The sequence below is a fragment of the Carassius gibelio genome, chromosome B5, assembly GCF_023724105.1.
Source record: "Carassius gibelio isolate Cgi1373 ecotype wild population from Czech Republic chromosome B5, carGib1.2-hapl.c, whole genome shotgun sequence".
NCBI lineage: Eukaryota > Metazoa > Chordata > Actinopteri > Cypriniformes > Cyprinidae > Carassius > Carassius gibelio.
Window position 1 is genome coordinate 5,319,796 of NC_068400.1, and position 17,568 is coordinate 5,337,363.

General features: G+C 36.3%; 1 long non-coding RNA gene across 1 annotated transcript; it reads left to right on the forward strand.

Annotated features, from left to right (window-relative positions):
- Positions 1-9,244: 9,244 nt before the first annotated feature.
- LOC127958732 (uncharacterized) lies at positions 9,245-17,045 on the forward strand. The gene is made up of 3 exons (XR_008154142.1): positions 9,245-15,230; positions 15,679-15,829; positions 17,003-17,045. It is a non-coding gene; the product is annotated as an uncharacterized LOC127958732 (long non-coding RNA).
- The last annotated feature ends 523 nt before the right edge of the window (positions 17,046-17,568 follow it).

The window sequence follows — 17,568 nt, forward strand, 5'->3', positions numbered from 1 at the left end:
ATTAAAGATTTAAAATCTTGAATTTTTTAAAAACATTTGGTAGTTTTGATCAGGACTGAGGTTGATTGACAGATTTATGCGAAAAAAAAATATGAATTTGATACATTTTTACAGCAGTTTAATTGAGTGAATGTTTTCATCCCGAACAGCTCGAAAGGGTAGTGAATTTGAACAATCCACAAGGGTTAAGTTGTCAATTAATAAAGCTCTTTTTTACATCATGTGCATTTAGTTGATTGTAATGAGAACTTGGGTTTAATCGTGAGGACGTGTTATTAATCCATCCATTCTGTAGAGTTTAAAAGACTTAGCTAAATGGGGCAGGAGGTTTAATTTATTAATTTCTTGTTTTAGGCTAATTAGGCCTAAATAATGGGAACAAAATTATACAGTGCCTCAAGTTTTACTAAATATGCAACAAATTCTTAATCAGTACAGACAAATGTCTTTTTCCCAAGAGAGTTATCTGTCAAAATAAAGGACAGGTAACGAATAACAAAAATGCATGTTTTATTAAAGGAATTTTAAAATATAAATTAAAATATAGGCATAATATATGAAAATATTGACATTTTGCATATTAATCCATGTAATCCTTCCCCCCTAAAATAGGCTACCACTTTTAATGCGCTGATGCAAAGTAAAGCACAATTTCTTTTGAATAATATAACACAGAATTCATATAATGTAAATAATACAGCACACCTTTTAAATGTCAAATCTAAAATATGATTTAATACCATGTAGCTTAGAGAAAATACAAGCACAGGCTCAGGCACAGGCTTGACATTTATCCTTATTGAACTTGTTCTAAGAAATGCACATAACTTCCTAAGTACCAAACTTTTTTGTGAATATTAAATATTAAATATATGAAATATTTAAACTATAGTGTTTTTTCTTTCATTTTCCCTGACTGAATCCGTCAAATGTAACACATCAGCGAGGGAAAATTGACATCTATTTGCGAAAATGTGCTTTGATGCGCTTATTTGATAACTTTAAAGGTTAAAGCACCACTCAGAGGTCAAAAGCCACAAATGCACTTTACAGACGCCGCGGCGGTAGAAGGGCGTTTTGGATGTCTACCTACTGTACATCTATGCCACTGTGCTGTGTAATAAAACTGCATATTTTAGAGAGTGCTTTTATTGTGGCCAGCCTAAGGCACACCCGTGCAATAATCATGCAGTCTAATCATTATCTTGTTATGCCACACCTGTGAGGTGGATGGATTATCTCGGCAAAGGAGAAATGCTCCCTAACACAGATTAAGACATATTTGTGAAAAATATTTGAGAGAAAATTTTGCTAATTTTGTACATCTTTGAGTACAGCTCATCAAAAAATTTTGTTCAGTGTATATTTTTACTATTATTATTATTATTATTATTATTATTATTGCATATTTGTGCTTGGTGTATATATACTTTCCCTTTTATTATTACCCAAAGACAGTTGTGATACATGTATAAATTATTAGGAAAAGTGGACTTCCTGTGTTGTGTGTTTGCTTAACAGAGTAGTTTTCAGTTTAGAGCCAATCAAAAATACACCATTGTTCATTTGATAGAACGACAATGTCGGAGTTTTGTTTGTTGTGTTTGGACAAATAGTACATAAATGTTTATGATTTTTGTCAAAAATATTTACATGATTTGTAATTTGTATGAAATTTTCCGACCACTGAGCTCACTTTTAACTGTTTTGAGAACAGCGACCTGAGTCAGAACACACAGCTAAAAAGTAGTGGCATTTTTAGTAAACTTAGAAACTTCTGGTAGCTTGGCCGCCTCTCTAACCATTAGGCCACAGCAGTCCCTATTGCAATGGTGTGCATACCATTGACAGGCCTCAATGATTAGCTCTAAAATATCATTTTGGAGTTTGCAAAAGAGTCTGTGGATGTGAGATGCATAAGTAGTTCTACACATTAGTGTTTTATGGACAAAAACAGGATGAATATTCTTGAAATAAAACATCTGAACAATTACTTTGTGTGGTAACCATGGTATAAATTGAATAATTGACTCAACTCTGCATGTGGTCACATCACCATCTGTCAATAAATCAACTGCCCAGTTGATCATTTATTCCTTATACAAAAAGTGAGACACTGAACTCTAGAAGATTTGTTGTGATTTCAGTGTATGTATTAGGCCTGCGTATGTCTGGGAGTAATTTTTGGGTGTATTTTTCATGTATGCATTCCCTGGTCATTACATCAGATGTCATGTAAAATGGGCATCTGTAACATGAGTCTTATATCTTAATTAAAAATGAATTTTTAACTCAAGAAGTAATCTGACCAAGATGTGCGCTTTAGTTTACCTTGATGCTTTAGTTTATAACCTTTTAATATTTACCACTGCTTAATTTTGTTTCCTACAGGGTGACAGAGGTGAACGGGGTGAAAAGGTAAAATGTTTCTGATATACTGTATTTTTTTCTGTGGTGTTTTGTTTTACATGCTTTTGAACCAATTGTTGTTCTGACAGGGAGACATGGGAGAGGAGGGGCCAAAAGGTGACACTGGAGAGAAGGTGAGCCTAAACTTAAATACAAACTGAAAAGAGAATAACATTATTAATTAACTATGACATTATTAATTGGTAGGACAGAGTGGACTGTGATATTGTGAAATTGCTACTCATAGGACATAATTTCTGCACTGTAGACTGTGAAATTATATTTATTTTAATTATATAATTATAATTATTAATACTATGTTATTAAATTAAAAATAATATATTTTTTTATTATTAATATTAAGTAATTATAAAGTATTTAATTTTATAGTGGTAGTAATATGACGGTTAAAGGATGATTCTGTTCATTCATCAGAACAGATTTGGAAAAATGTTGTTAATAATAATAATAATGATTTTTAATATAATTTTAATTAATCTTGAATAACACAAAGTCTGCAAGTAGAAGTCTAGGTCACATTTTAAACATGGTAATAACTGTACATTTACACAATGCTCTTCACTCCAGGTTATTCGACTGTATCATTGGTAAGGCACATTTTAAAACACACATGCAGGGCCTCCACTTTGAACACAGAAAACAGGAAATGAAAAAAAGTTGGTTGAGAAAAATGTTTATCTTTTTACCCAGACATAAAATAACCCTTTATCTAAAGGAGTAAAATCTGATTCAAGAAGTTAGCATTAAAGGGATACTCTACCACCCCAAAATGAAAATTGTATCATTAATCCCATTACCCCCATGTCGTTCGAAACGCGTAAAAGCTTTGTTTGTCTTCTGAACACTTTTTTTTAGCTATAGTGTTACTACATATTTAAATTGATATGACTCAAATCTGGTTTGTCTAGTGATATATTTTAAACACCTTTTAAACACTTTTTCTGCTATTTTTGTACAGAATATTAAATAAAAATAAAATTCAGACAATATTAGCACAGTCAGTCTCTGTTTACATGATTGCAATTCCCTGACATCTTCCACCAGTGCTTCTTGTACTTTAGTGTTTCATGTCCTTTGACTGGTTACAAATAATCAGATCAAGTCAACCCATGTCAAGTCAAGTCACCTTTATTTATATAGCGTTTTAAACAAAATACTTTGCGTCAAAGCAACTGAACAACATTCATTAGGAAAACAGTGTGTCAATAATTCAAAATGACAGTTAAAGGCAGTTCATCATTGAATTCAGTGATGTCATCTCTGTTCAGTTTAAAAAGTGTCAGTGCATTCATTTGCAATCAAGTCAACGATATCACTGTAGATGAAGTGACCTAAACTAAGCAAGCCAGAGGCGACAGCGGCAAGGAACCAAAACTCCATCGGTGACAGAATGGAGAAAAAAAACCTTGGGAGAAACCAGGCTCAGTCCGGGGTCAGTTCTCTGATCAGACAAAAGTTCAATTCCAGGCTGCAGCAAAGTCAGATTGTGCAGAAGAATTATCTGTTTCCTGTGATCTTGTCCTGGTGATCATCTGAAACAAGGTCTTTACAGGGGATCTGTATCTGGGGCTCTAGTTGTCCTGGTCTGCGCTGTCTTTCAGGGCTGTAGAGGTCCTTTCTAGGTGGCGATTCACCATCTGGTCTGGATACGTACTGGATCTGGTGGTCTCGGTGACCACGGAATAAGAGAGAAACAGATTTATATTAGCGTAGATGGCATTCTTCTAATGATGTAGAAAGTACATTGGGTATTATTGGAAGTGTTACTGGTTCCGGTTTACCTAATTAATGCAGCCTAAAAATCCTTTAACGGATTTGGATATTGGAAGCATATTAGTGTGTTATGTGTAAGCCAGGTTAAAGAGATGGGACTTTAATCTAGATTTAAACTGCAAGAGTGTGTCTGCCTCTGCCTAATGTTAGGTAGGTTATTCAAGAGTTTAGGCGCCAAATAGGAAAAGGATTTGCCGCCCGCAGTTGATTTTGATATTCAAGGTATTATCAAATTGAGTTTAGAGAACGCAGCAGACGTGGATAATTATAATGTAAAAGGAGCTCTTTCAAATACTGAGGTGCTAAACCATTCAGGGCTTTATAAGTAATCAGCAATATTTTAAAATCTATACAATGTTTGATAGGGAGCCAGTGCAGTGTTGACAGGACCGGGCTAATATGGTCATACTTCCTGGTTCTAGTAAGAACTCTTGCTGCTGCATTTTGGACTAGCTGTAGTTTGTTTACTAAGCATGCAGAACAACCACCCAATAAAGCATTACAATAATCTAACCTTGAGGTCATAAAGGCATGGATTAACATTTCTGCATTTGACATTGAGAGCATAGGCCGTAATTTAGATATGTTTTTGAGATGGAAAAATGCAGTTTTACAAACTCTAGAAATGAGGCTTTCTAAGGAAAGATTGCTATCAAATAGCAAACAAAGGTTTCTAACCGATGACGAAAAATTGACAGAGCAGCCATCAAGTCTTAGACAGTATTCTAGGTTATTACATGCAGAGTTTTTAGATCCTATAATTAATTTTTAATTTAGCAGTAAGAAATTACTCGTCATCCAGTTTTTTATATCGACTATGCATTCCATTAGTCTTTCAAATTGGTGTGTCTCACCGGGCCGCAAAGAGATATAGAGCTGAGTGTCATCAGCATAACAGTGAAAGGTAACACCATGTTTCCTGATGATATCTCCCAAGGGTAACATAAAGTGTGAAGAGTAGCGGCCCTAGTACAGAGCCTTGAGGTACTCCATACTGCACTTCTGATCGATATGATACCTCTTCAATCACTGCTACAAATTGATGGCCGTCATATAAGTACGATTTAAACCATGCTAATGCACTTCCATTAATGCCAACAAAGTGTTCTAGTGTATGCAAAAGAATGTTGTGGTCAATAGTAACGAAGGCAGCATTAAGATCCAATAACACTAATAGATAGATACAACCATGATCAGATGATAAGAGCAGGTCATTTGTAACTCTAAGGAGAGCAGAATCAGTACTATGATATGGTCTAAATCCTGACTGGAAATCGTCACAGATACCATTTTACTCTAAAAAGGAATATAATTGTGAGGATACTACCTTGTCTAGTATCTTGGACAGAAAAGGGAAATTCGAGATCGGTCTATAATTAACTAGTTCTTTGGGGTCAAATTGTGTTTTTTTAATGAGAGGCTTAATAACAGCCAGTTTGAAGGTTTTGAAAATTAGACAAGTAGCTTTAAGCCCAGTACATACATGGTGGACACTGATGAGGTCTTCTTTTCTCTCCCCCATGTACTCAATCAGGCATGTCAGTACTACCATTTCTCTCCTTTTCTCCACATAGGCAGACGGATCCTGTTAAAAAGTAAAATCTGATCAAAATTCACTGCCTGATGACAGTATCACAAATCAGAGATCCTCTGTATTTCAACCATTCAATTGCTGTAAAAGGTTCTACTATACATACACCACTACCACTATACTGTACAAGATCTCACACTATCACCAGCATCTCACAAAATTAAGTAGGCTGTATTTATCGATATGAATCAAGCTTCTATTAGTGCAGTAGTAGAAGGAGGGAGAAAGGTGATCATATCTGCCTTCTATTGGTGGTTGGTACATAAAACCTACTTCAGAAATGTAATTGTATAGAGCAAACACTATTGTTTGAAATTTTACCTATGTTTTCCTTACCTTGGAATAATTATAGCTGTAATTGTATCTATTCTGAAGTTTTTCTTACCTGTATCTGAAGTATGAAGACCCCAGGTAACAAAAACTCTTGGTTACCTAAAGACCAGCAAAAATATGCATGTTAGAATAAGTTTAAAAACCAGTGGTAAATGTAAAATATTTAAGTAATTGGTTAAAAATAGTTTTATGGTTTTGAGCCAGTGCTATCAAATACACTTACATCTCTGCTGCTGATAACACGAGCACCCCAGGACAGCTGCATGCCCCACCGGAGACTGTGTTATTAAAATGAAATGGAATAAGTCAAGTCACCTTTATTTACAGTACATAGCACTTTGAAAAAATAAAAAAATAAAAAAATTGTGTATAAGTGCTGTACACATGCCTCTATGTGGTTTAAGGCTACTTTAATTGGGATTCATTTTGACCAATAATATAACTTAATAATATAATCGTTTGTTAGCATTAACTTAAACTAGCGTAGCCAGTTACTAATGTTAATGTGTGCTGTCTAGAACTTTAACTCTACCGTTGAATGTCAAATATTAGTTTCTGTTAACTGTCACCCGGCCCCTCGGTGGGACAGCTATGTTTACTTCACTATATTACAATTAAATCCTAATCTAATCATGACAAACTATATATTGTTGGAAAGGTCTAAGACTGCTAAATATATATTTTACCAATCTTTTTTTATAAAAAATTCTAGGAAAAGTAATAGATTAATTTATGGCAAGAGTGCACCCCAAAAACCTACATTATAACAGGAGTTCTGACCTTCGTCAAAAAAGTCTTCTTTGTTGCCTTTTTCTCTATCACACTTTAGAAAACATCAGAAATTATATATCACTTGAAAACATAAAATCTCAAAATTCATCCTTTGAAACCCATTTTAAATTCATCTACTATGAAAATTGTATATCAAAATTATGTTACAAAATGTTTTCAGTGGTTAATCATAGGTTTGGATCATGCACTTTCAAGTCTATGTTCAAAAATATGAATGGCAGTTAACAGGTTAAGTTAACGCTAACTAACGGTTAAAAGTGATATTATTGGTAAAAATAAACCAAAGTAGTCTTAAAACATAATAGGCATGACTAAAGCACTTACTTAATTTCATATTACAACACGGTCTCAACTGCTGTTGTCTGCTGCTGATTGTTGCCTACAAGACCTCACTGCTTAGCACTGTGCAGCCAACTTAGCTTGCCATGTGTGCAGAATTGCTAGCTGTACAGTACAATTTGCAAACCTTACCTCAGCTCCCTAGTTGAGTAAATGATTTTGCGTGACATTACATCACCAGTAAATCGGCTAATATTGCTCAACTTACCATGTTAATCAGTCCTTGAAATCTAGATCCGCTGCAGCGTGCAAACAGTTGAAGTGCCGAGGAAGAATCTGCCTGGGAAAGTCCCCCCCCCCAGTGTAAAAGGGATAAATCCAACTTAATTTGTATGTGTTTTTTATTTTAAATATTTAAGTTTGATGAACACACATGCCACATCGACATCTGCTCAAATAAATTGTGTATGTCAACTCACTTTTATAACATTTCTTGTACACAACAATCTCATACAAAAAGCTACCCAAATAAATTGCAATTGTTTTATTTAAAATATATTGTTATATAAAAAGTTATATATTTTAAGTGAAGAGGAAGTATATTTATACTTTTTAGTATAAAACAAATAAAATAAACTAGATTGCAACTATTTAAAATATATAAAACCTACTTTGTGGGTGTAGCACTTTTTACAGTGTAGATTGTGTGATTACACATTTGTGATTAACCACTGATGAAGAGCACTTATGTGTAATGTCTCAGTTCTGTCTGCACAATTAAAACACCCCCAGCCATTATCTGAAATCAATATCTAGCACTTGATCTTTCCCAAAATAACTGATTATAATTAGTGCTGTTAAATGATTAATCGCAGTTAAACGCATTCCAAAATAAATGTTTTTGTTTATATCATATATATGTGTGTACTGTGTACTCACTAGTTCACTAGTTTTGGTTAATTGGGGGGGGGGGGGGGTACATGCATAGAATTATTATCCAGATGATTTGATTTCTCCGAGGCCATCGGAGGTAAAGGTAATGCACCAGTGATGTTGTCAGCAAGAAGGTCAGCTTTTTATTATAAAGATAACTAATTACAGAGTTGATGTACTGACTTAATGTAACTCAGGGATGGGCAGTATTTCAAATACATGTATTTGAAATTCAAAATACTACTTATGGATTTTTCCAAATACATAAGGGTTCAACCTCTTTATTAGACTGCTGATTTCCTGCAGGGATGGGCAGTATTTCAAATACATGTATTTGAAATGCTATTTTTTATTTTGTATGTAAATACCAAAATTATGTCACAAACCATCTGTTTTTCCTTTTCTGCTTCCGGAAAACCTGGCCCACTGCATCCTCTCTTATCTGAATTGCAGGTGTGGGGGAGAGGGGGGATTCAGCAGGTGTGAGTGGTGTGAATGGTTGTTTGGAGAGGTGTTCAGGATGGGTTGCAGGAGTTGTGAATGTTCGGTTGTTTGGAGAGGCGTTCAGGATGGATTGCAGGAGTTGTGAATGGTGTGAACTAGAGGGTGACACATGAGTGGATTTTCAACTCTGTCCCGTCTCACTCCCGCAAAAAAAAATCCCATCCCGTCCCAATCCCATGGAAAAACTGAGGGAAAATCCGTCCTGTCCCAAAACTAGAAGAATCATTCCTGTTCCTGCCCACTCCTGTATTGTATATTTTTTGGCTGGAATCTGTCAGTTACAGTAAAAGAAATAAAATACAGTAGGCTATAGATCACAGCATGCCAACTTTAGTAAAATAAAAATTTGAATATATATATATATATATATATATATATATATATATATATATATTGCACACACATTAAATTTCATGTGAATCACATGACCCAGACAGCAGAAACTGCATCTTGTTTGCTTTAGCCTAATTATTTTACAGAAGCACTGCGTTTCGTTGTTATTCGGAGTGCACACAAATAAACGTCGAAAGATTGATTACTTTTATTTGTATGACCAAACATGACGGAGTATTTTGACAACAAATTCCCTCTGCTCTGAGCATTTAATAATTACTCCACACCGCGCGCACTGATACCAGAAACACTGCTCCACCTTAATTAATAAAGTACTTCAGTGTATTTCATTGTTATGTTCATAACGAAGTCTATATTAAAATAATTTAAAAAAAAATAACAGGAGAGTTTTAAAGTGGCTTAGGCTATTGTGCAAACTTTATTTATCTTTACCACACGCCAAACTATTAACATTGTCAGCATTAAAAGTTATAATTACTGCATTCTGGTCTGAAAATTTTGTTTGTGATGAAAATACCAGTACACTTTCGTCAATATTTTATCTACAGATCGATGCATTTCTTACAGATTTCTGCTTATTCAAAATCAGAGACAGATGTAGAAGCACTGTAAGATTACTTTTTTAAATGCATTACTGGGAAAGCGACTGCGTATGAATGTGCTGAATCTGTTTAAATAATGCTATAACCCGACAATATTGATAGTAACATGATAGTCAAATGTGTGGGTTACATGTAAATTAATATGGAGTTAAAGGGGGGGTGAAATGCTCGTTTTCACTCAATATCCTGTTAATCTTGAGTACCTATAGAGTGGTACTGCATCCTTCATAACTCCAAAAAGTCTTTAGTTTTATTATATTCATAAGAGAAAGACAGTCTGTACCGATTTTTCCCGGAAAAACACGACTGGCTGGATGCGTGACGTTTGGGCGGAGCTAAAGAATCACGAGCGCCAGTAGGCTTTTGCGTTGAGAGCATGTGGAAGCTGTGACATTACCGTGAGGGAAAAACCATCATCCAAAACAAACCATGGCTTACAGTCAGATTCAGCCATTTATTTATGATCCAGAATCAGATCCAGAGGCTGAAACTGAACAAGAGCAGCAGCAGCATGGACTCGCTCCGAGCGGGGCTCGAACCCGGGTCTCCGGCATGGGAGGGGACGCACTAACAAGGAGGCAGAGATATTTTAAGCAGTTTTACTCACCGCCTGCGGTTCCAACACACGATCGTGACCCTTTTTCGTTGGGATTGCATCATCCTTAAGAAATAAACGATACGCAAATCCACATAATAAAAAATAAAATAAAATAATAAAAAAACAAATAAATAGGTAAGGAATGACAATATACAAATTGACAATTGTAGGCAGGTATTTTACAAAAAGCAGTTATGTATGTACAGGTTTGTTATGTGCAAAAATTTAAGTGTACACTAAGTATGTGTGTTAGATAAATAAATGTATGTGTATATAAATATAAAGTGTAGTGTGTTCCACAGTTATTATCAATTGTTCATTAGATGGATTGCCTGAGGGAAGAAACTGTTCCTGTGTCTGGACGTTCTGGTGCTCAGTGCTCTGTAGCGTCGACCAGATGACAACATTTCAAAGAGGGAGTGTGCTGGTTGTGAGGTGTCCAGAGTGATTTTGCCAGACCTATTGTTCACTCTGGATGAGTACAGTTCTTGAATAGAAGGGAGGGTTGTACCGATGATTCTCTCAGCAGTCCTGACTACCCTCTGTTTTAACCAGAGGTCAAAAGCGCCCCCCCCCTCCCCCTTAGGAATTTCAGTCTGGTTCTGCTAGGTGGGGGAAGTCAATCAAAGGATCTTGTGTAGTACTGGTTTTACATGTGATGTCCGGCATTGCATCTCAATTACTTGCCCCAAATTTGACAATCTCTTCTCCGAATTGAAATTGTCAATATTTGTTCTAATGGTGTTAATGTCGAAATCTGTTCTGTGAAAGAGTTGCTTGGTTGGTTAACTTGTTACTGACTTGTGGCACTAGGGCTGATTTGTGACCTCCTGTTGCCTTCCTGAGGAATTTGGCTCATGTTTCAACCACAGTCCTGATCGACTCTTTAATTTGTCTGGTTCGGGTCAGATACGCTACAAGAGTGATATGCATCCTTTATTGTGGTGTAACAGTGATCCAATATATTACTGTCTCTATTGGGACATGTAACTTGCTGTCTGTATTTTGGCAGTTCACAGGAGAGATTGGCCTTATTGAAGTCCCTGAGAATGATTAAAACAGAGTCCGGATGTTGTTGTTCTGTCTCTGTGATCTGATCAATGAGTTTCTGTAAAGCCAGGCTTATGTGCACTTGCGGAGGAATGTAAACACTCACCAGAATGAACGAGTGAAGCTCCCGTGGCAAATAGAATGGTTTGCAGTTCACAAACAGCATTTCTAGATCAGGACAGCACATCTTCTTTAACACAATTACATCTGTACACCAGCGTTCATTGATGTAAAAGCATGTCCACGATCCACTCTAAACAGCTGAAAGCTCGGCAGATGGAGCATGCTGTTCGGTATGGTGTCATTCAGCCAGGATTATGTGAAACACAGAGCAGCAGAGTGTGAGAAATCTTTATTTGTCCGAGAGAGCAGAAGGAGTTTGTCCATTTCGTTGGGTAGATAGCAGAGATTTGCCAGATGGATGCTAGGCAGCAGTGTTCGAAATCCGTGCTTCCTGAGTCTGAAGAGCTCCAGAGGTGAGGTAGATAGTTACCAATATAAATATCTGCCAGTATTTGACAGGTGCACAACAGAATACACTTTTATGTATTGTGCTTTCAACTTTATACTTATCTATAAAGTAGAAAAAGACATTGCTTTGGGCCGGACAGATCATCAGCAACAGATGAGGGGAAATTGATTTATATAATTTCTTGGCATAGCTTAGGGAAAAGATGAAGTGTGTAGGTGCTGATTAGCCTGACTAACCTTAAATTAAAAGTATTTTTATGCGATTTTTTATTGTAGTTTTATTTTAATGTATGGAGACATAATACCAACCCAAAATATACAGAAAAACAAACAAACAAACAAACAACAACAACAACAACAACAACAAAAAAACAGCTTATATAAAGGTTAGAAATTGATTCATATTTCAGTGAGTAAAATAAGTATTTAATCCCCAAGCAAAACATGAGTTGGTGCAGAAACACTTGTTGGCAAGCACAGATGTAACACATTTCTTCTAGTTGGTCACCAGGTTTGCACAAATCCCAGGATGGATTTTGGTCCACTCCTCTCTACAGATATTCTCTAAATCCTTAAGATTATTTAGCTGTCATTTGGCAACTCGAAGTTTCAGCTCCCTCCACAGATTTTCTATAGGATTGAGGTCTGAAGACTAGGCTTGTCATGATCTCAGTGGGGGCTGAGGCTTTTTCTGTCCTGGAATACATGATTTGGGTTTTGCTGGCTCGCCAGGTGTTTCACTATTCCCACTATGTTTTCTCCGACCCTCTTGTTATCCCTGTTAACGTTTTCTCCCTCACCTGCACCCTGTCTTACTCTGATTATCTTCCCTTTATCATACCCTTGTGTTTGCTATCTTGTGTCAGTCCGTAAGCGTTGCTAGAGTAAGCTTCTTGTTGCTTGTCAGTGTTTGCCTGACTCCGTTTTTGTATCTTTCCTCTATCTAGTCGACCTGCTGTTCCTGCTTTTTGTTTTTTCTCCCCCCTGCTTTGCCTCTCATACTCAGTAGTCCACATCAACCAGGCGGCTGTCTCGACTCACCTGTGCATTGCCTTCGGACGCTTTGGCTTTCCAGCGCTGATCTGCCACCTGTTCCTCGCTGCTGTGCGGCTAGTCCCCGTAGGGATCTTCGAGCTGGCTGTTCATGCAGAGTGCTGACTGTCTCGTGCTCCAACGGATTAAGTCCTCTGAGTTTCTCAATAAAACGTCTCATTCATTCTACCGCAGTTGGATCCTGTTCCTTTCCCTGACAAGGCTACTCCATGACCTTAATGTGCTTTTTCTTGAGCCACTCCTTTGTTGCCTTGGCAGTATGTTTTGAGGCATTCTCATGCAGGAAGACCCATCTTCAGTGTTCTGGCTGAGGGAAGATTGTACAGTACATGGCCCTGTCCATTTGCCCCTCAATATTGTGAAGTTATCCTGTACCTTTAGCAGACAAAGCTCAAATTAGATCTCATCTAACCACAGCACTTCATCCAAAGCCATCTTTGTACATGCGCCTTCTTGATCAGGGGGACCTTGCCGGCACTGCAGGATTTCAGTCCATTGTGACGTAGTGCGTTACCAATAGGGCTGTGCCGATCACGATCGGCCGATCGTTATGTGCATCTCGTCAGTAAAGCAGAAGCAATGAAAAATAAATTACTTTGCCCTATTTTTTTTATTATTATTATTTTTCTGGATTTTTTGGTTAGTATTCTGTCTCTATCTGTTAATAAACCTACCATAACACTTACAGACCCTTCATTTCTTTGCAAGTGAGCAAACTTAAAAAAAAATTCCCACTGTATTAAGCTGATTACTATCATCATTAGAATCTCATTCTCAGTGATATTTAACCTCATTAAGTCAATGCAGTGTGGAGGTTTAAATGGTGCATAGAAATTTGGGCATAACAGAACAGTCATATTTATTTCATTTTATTTTTTAATGTTTTAAATAATGTTGCTTCCTCTAGGGGTAAAATTAAACATTTGCCATGGATTAATGAATCCCTACAGGCACAGCCTGACAACATGCTCAACAAGCTGAGAGAAGGTGGAAAAAACATAAACTGCATGTCCATTATAAGATTTTCAGAGAATCGTTACTGACATTTCAGTAGGCCTCTAGACACAAGTATTGCTCTGATGTTATCAATCAACATGAATGAGCCTAAAATTTTATTCAAGGTCATAAATTGTTATTAATCCTAGGTAAACCAAGTACCAGAACCTTCTGTCCTGAATTTTGATTTCTTTTTTTTTTTTTCTTTTTTTTATGATAAAATTGTTGGTTTACATTCTAAAATACAGAGGTTGCAGGTGGTTCCATCTTTTGACCTGGCTGTGCCTTCTAGCACAGAATGGAGTGAATTCCATTATTTTACCCTTCCAGTTTTGGCGGATATTGTTGTAAATCTTAAGACATCCAAAGGTGATGTCATGTCACCTCATCTTTTTCAGCAGATTTTTGCTAGTGTAGGGACCACGGTGATGAACCTCATTAACAAATGCCTTATCCAGGGCACCTGCCCAGCTGATTTTTAAGTAGTTATGCGCCGATCATGGTTTTTTAAACAACAAACAAGAAAAAAGGAAAGTATATATAAACAAGATGTTTATTTGGTATTTAACCCTCTGGAGTTAAGGTGTAAATCACACTAATATTCATGGTCAATAACGCCTACTTGCATATGCCCTTTAGAAATAAAAAATTGTCTTAGAAAATTTAAATCAATCTATTCAATCAATCTATTCATTCATTCATTCAAACTTTTATTTAACCAAGATAAAAACTCCTTGAGATTAAAAATCTCTTTTACAAGAGTGTCCTGGCAAGTGGCAGCAACGTAGTTTCAAATAAATACATAGACAATAACAAGTAAGTACATAGACACACTTTCACTCATAATATTCAAACAACAATGGCATCATAAAAAAAAAAAAAAAAAAAAAAAAAACCTGGGTCCTAAATCTATTTAAAAACAATGACAGACAGACTGGCTTTCTGCAAGGTCCTCTGAAAAGCATATATAACATGTCACCATAGTGCAAAACAGACAAGAATGTTGCATTTACAAGTTGTTGTTTTTTTGCTTCAAAAGATAAACAAGACTTGATTCTAAAGAAGAAACCCAACCTCAACTTCAGTTTTTTAACCAAATCTTGGGCATGCAATGTTAAAGTCAGTGACTGATCAATGGTAATGCCCAAGTATTTGTAATTTGACACTTCTTCGATTACTGTACCTGAAAGTGTACAAATAGTTGGGACATTGTTTTTTGTTGATTTTCCCCGAGTGAAAGTCATGACTTTTTAGAGTTTAGAAAGTATTTAGAAAGTAGAGTTTATTTATATTATTGCAGAGGTTGTTTATATAAATGCTAAAAAGAAGTGGCTCAAGGATTGAGCCTTGAGGCACCTCTTTTAAAATATTTAGGAAGGCATAAGTGAGGCCATCTACTTGCACACATTGTGTTCTCCCTGATAGGTAACTGTTGAACCATCCCACTGCTTGTTCTGATAGTCCAATAGAGGTGAGTCTTTGAAGAAGTATTTTATGGTCCAAAAAGCTTTTGACAAATCAATAAACAGTGCTGCACAGTGCTGCTTATTGTCTAAGATTTTGATCAGATCATTTACAACCTTTGAAACAGCTGTTATTGTACTGTGTTGTTTCCTAAAACCAGATTTAAATTCATTCAAAATATTGTTATTAATTAGATAGTCTTTTAATTGCATGCTGATGACTGATTCCATCAATTTAGCTAATACTGACAATTTAGAAATAGGCCTATAGTTATTTATATCTGCAGGAGAACATTGGCAGATTTCCTTGTTCCTTTTTTTTTTGTTCTTTTTTTTTGTTCTTGTTTTTTTGTGTGTGTGTTCCTGCAGCTCAACTGGTAGAGCACTGCGCTAGCAAGCAAGCAAGTGCAAGGTTGGGGGTTCGATGTCTGGACCTGATGATTTTTTTTGATCTAGATCTTTCAGGGCCTTTCTTACTTCTGGTACGGTTACTGTCTTGAAATGAAATGGTTGAACTGAAAGTGACTGATCAACTGGACATGCAGTGGGAGAACCTGAAACTGGATTACGTCGCGTTTCATGAAGGGAACCAGCAGCAATGAAATGAGTATTAAAACTATTTAAGATTTCATTTTTGCCAATGATTTTTTTGTCATCAACAACAATACAAGGTGGTACTTCTGTATCTGTTTTTGCCTCCGTTAATAATTTAATTGTTTTCCAGAACTTAAGAGGGTTGTTTACATTTTTCAATGTTTCAGAAAGGAAATAGGTGGATTTGGCATTACGGATTTTTACAGTACATAAATTACGTAAATGCAGAAAATTCAACCAGTCATACTCAAGCTTTGACTTTCTAGCTTGAGCCCAGGCTTGATTTCGCTCTAGTAGAAGGTCAGACAAATCATTGCTAAACCAAACATTACTTCGCCCTTTCACCCTATGTCTTTTGAGTGGGGCATGCTTATTTACCAGGTCTGTGAAACCATCATAAAAAATTTTTCAACATCATCAATAAGACTAATTCTTCCCCAATCAAAATCATACAGATCATTTAAAAAGCCCTGCATTGAAAACTGTTTCGTTGCCCTCTTAAAAATTATGCGTGGCCTTGTTTTAGGAATTTTTGTGTTCCTTACAGATGCTATAAGGCAATGATCACTTATATCATTTGCAAAAACAGAGGCATAATAATATTTGTGAGAGGCATTTGTAAGAATGAGATCAATTAATGATGATTTTTCTGGATGTTTTAGGTTTGGTCTGGTGGGGCTATTCACAATCTGAAAAAGATTAAAAGAATTACAAAATGATTTAAAATGGTCAGACATTGGCAAAAGCCAATTCCAATTTAGATCTCCTAAAAGGACAATTTCATTATAGTTCAGACTTGATAAAAAGTCCCTCAGAGAGGAAAGTGTGCTACTGTTAGCTGAGGGGGGTCTATAACAACCAACAACCATAATGTAAAGACGCTTAGAAACTTCTAAGTCAAGGGGCAACAATTCAAATTGTCTACTTATTTACTTTGAGACAATTACATTCACAAGGAATGACTTTTTCACATATATCGCAACACCTCCACCCTTTTTAGGTCGGTCTGTTCAAAATAAGTTGTAACCACGTACAGTCACATCCTTATCAGAAATAGATTTGTTGAGCCAAGTTTCACAAGACCACGACTGGAGTCAGATTTCCGCGACGCTACCCGTCTTCACAGCAGTAGAAGAACAGATGGGAATTTATAGAAAAGTTTTTTTTTTTTTTTTTTTTTTTTTAGCTTTGCTCCAATCCAGGAGAGGGATCATATAACGCAGATAATGTGAGTAGAAAAGTAAATCCGATATGCATACAGCCACGGCATTCATAACAATGTTTATCAAAAGCACTGCACACTTGCCTTGAGCTGGACGTGCTTTTAGTAGTAGGTGGTCGAACAAAGTATCCAAAAAACTTGATCAATTAATCCAATAAGCCCCAGAATTACCACAGGGGTTCAATATTAATTAAAATTGAGTATTTAATTTTAAAAGTGATGCCAATGTTTATAAACTCACTCACTCAAACAATCTTGCAGAGCGACAAACAAACGTGCTGCCACTTGACATTGTGCAGGTGTTTAAACATTCATTCTCTCTGCTTCTGCTGCTGGCATGATGTCAGTCTGATGGAGTCATGCTGTTCAGAGCTTTTTTTTGCAGTGAAGTGATGTGTGTGTGTGTGTGGAGGTGGGTGGGTGTGTAACCCTAATCCTAGACATCAGCATCAAGCCTCTCTCTTCTTCTTGTGTCTTGATTACTCCTTTGGTGATTGTGTTTTGAACAATCTCTTAGAGGAGCGCTAAAG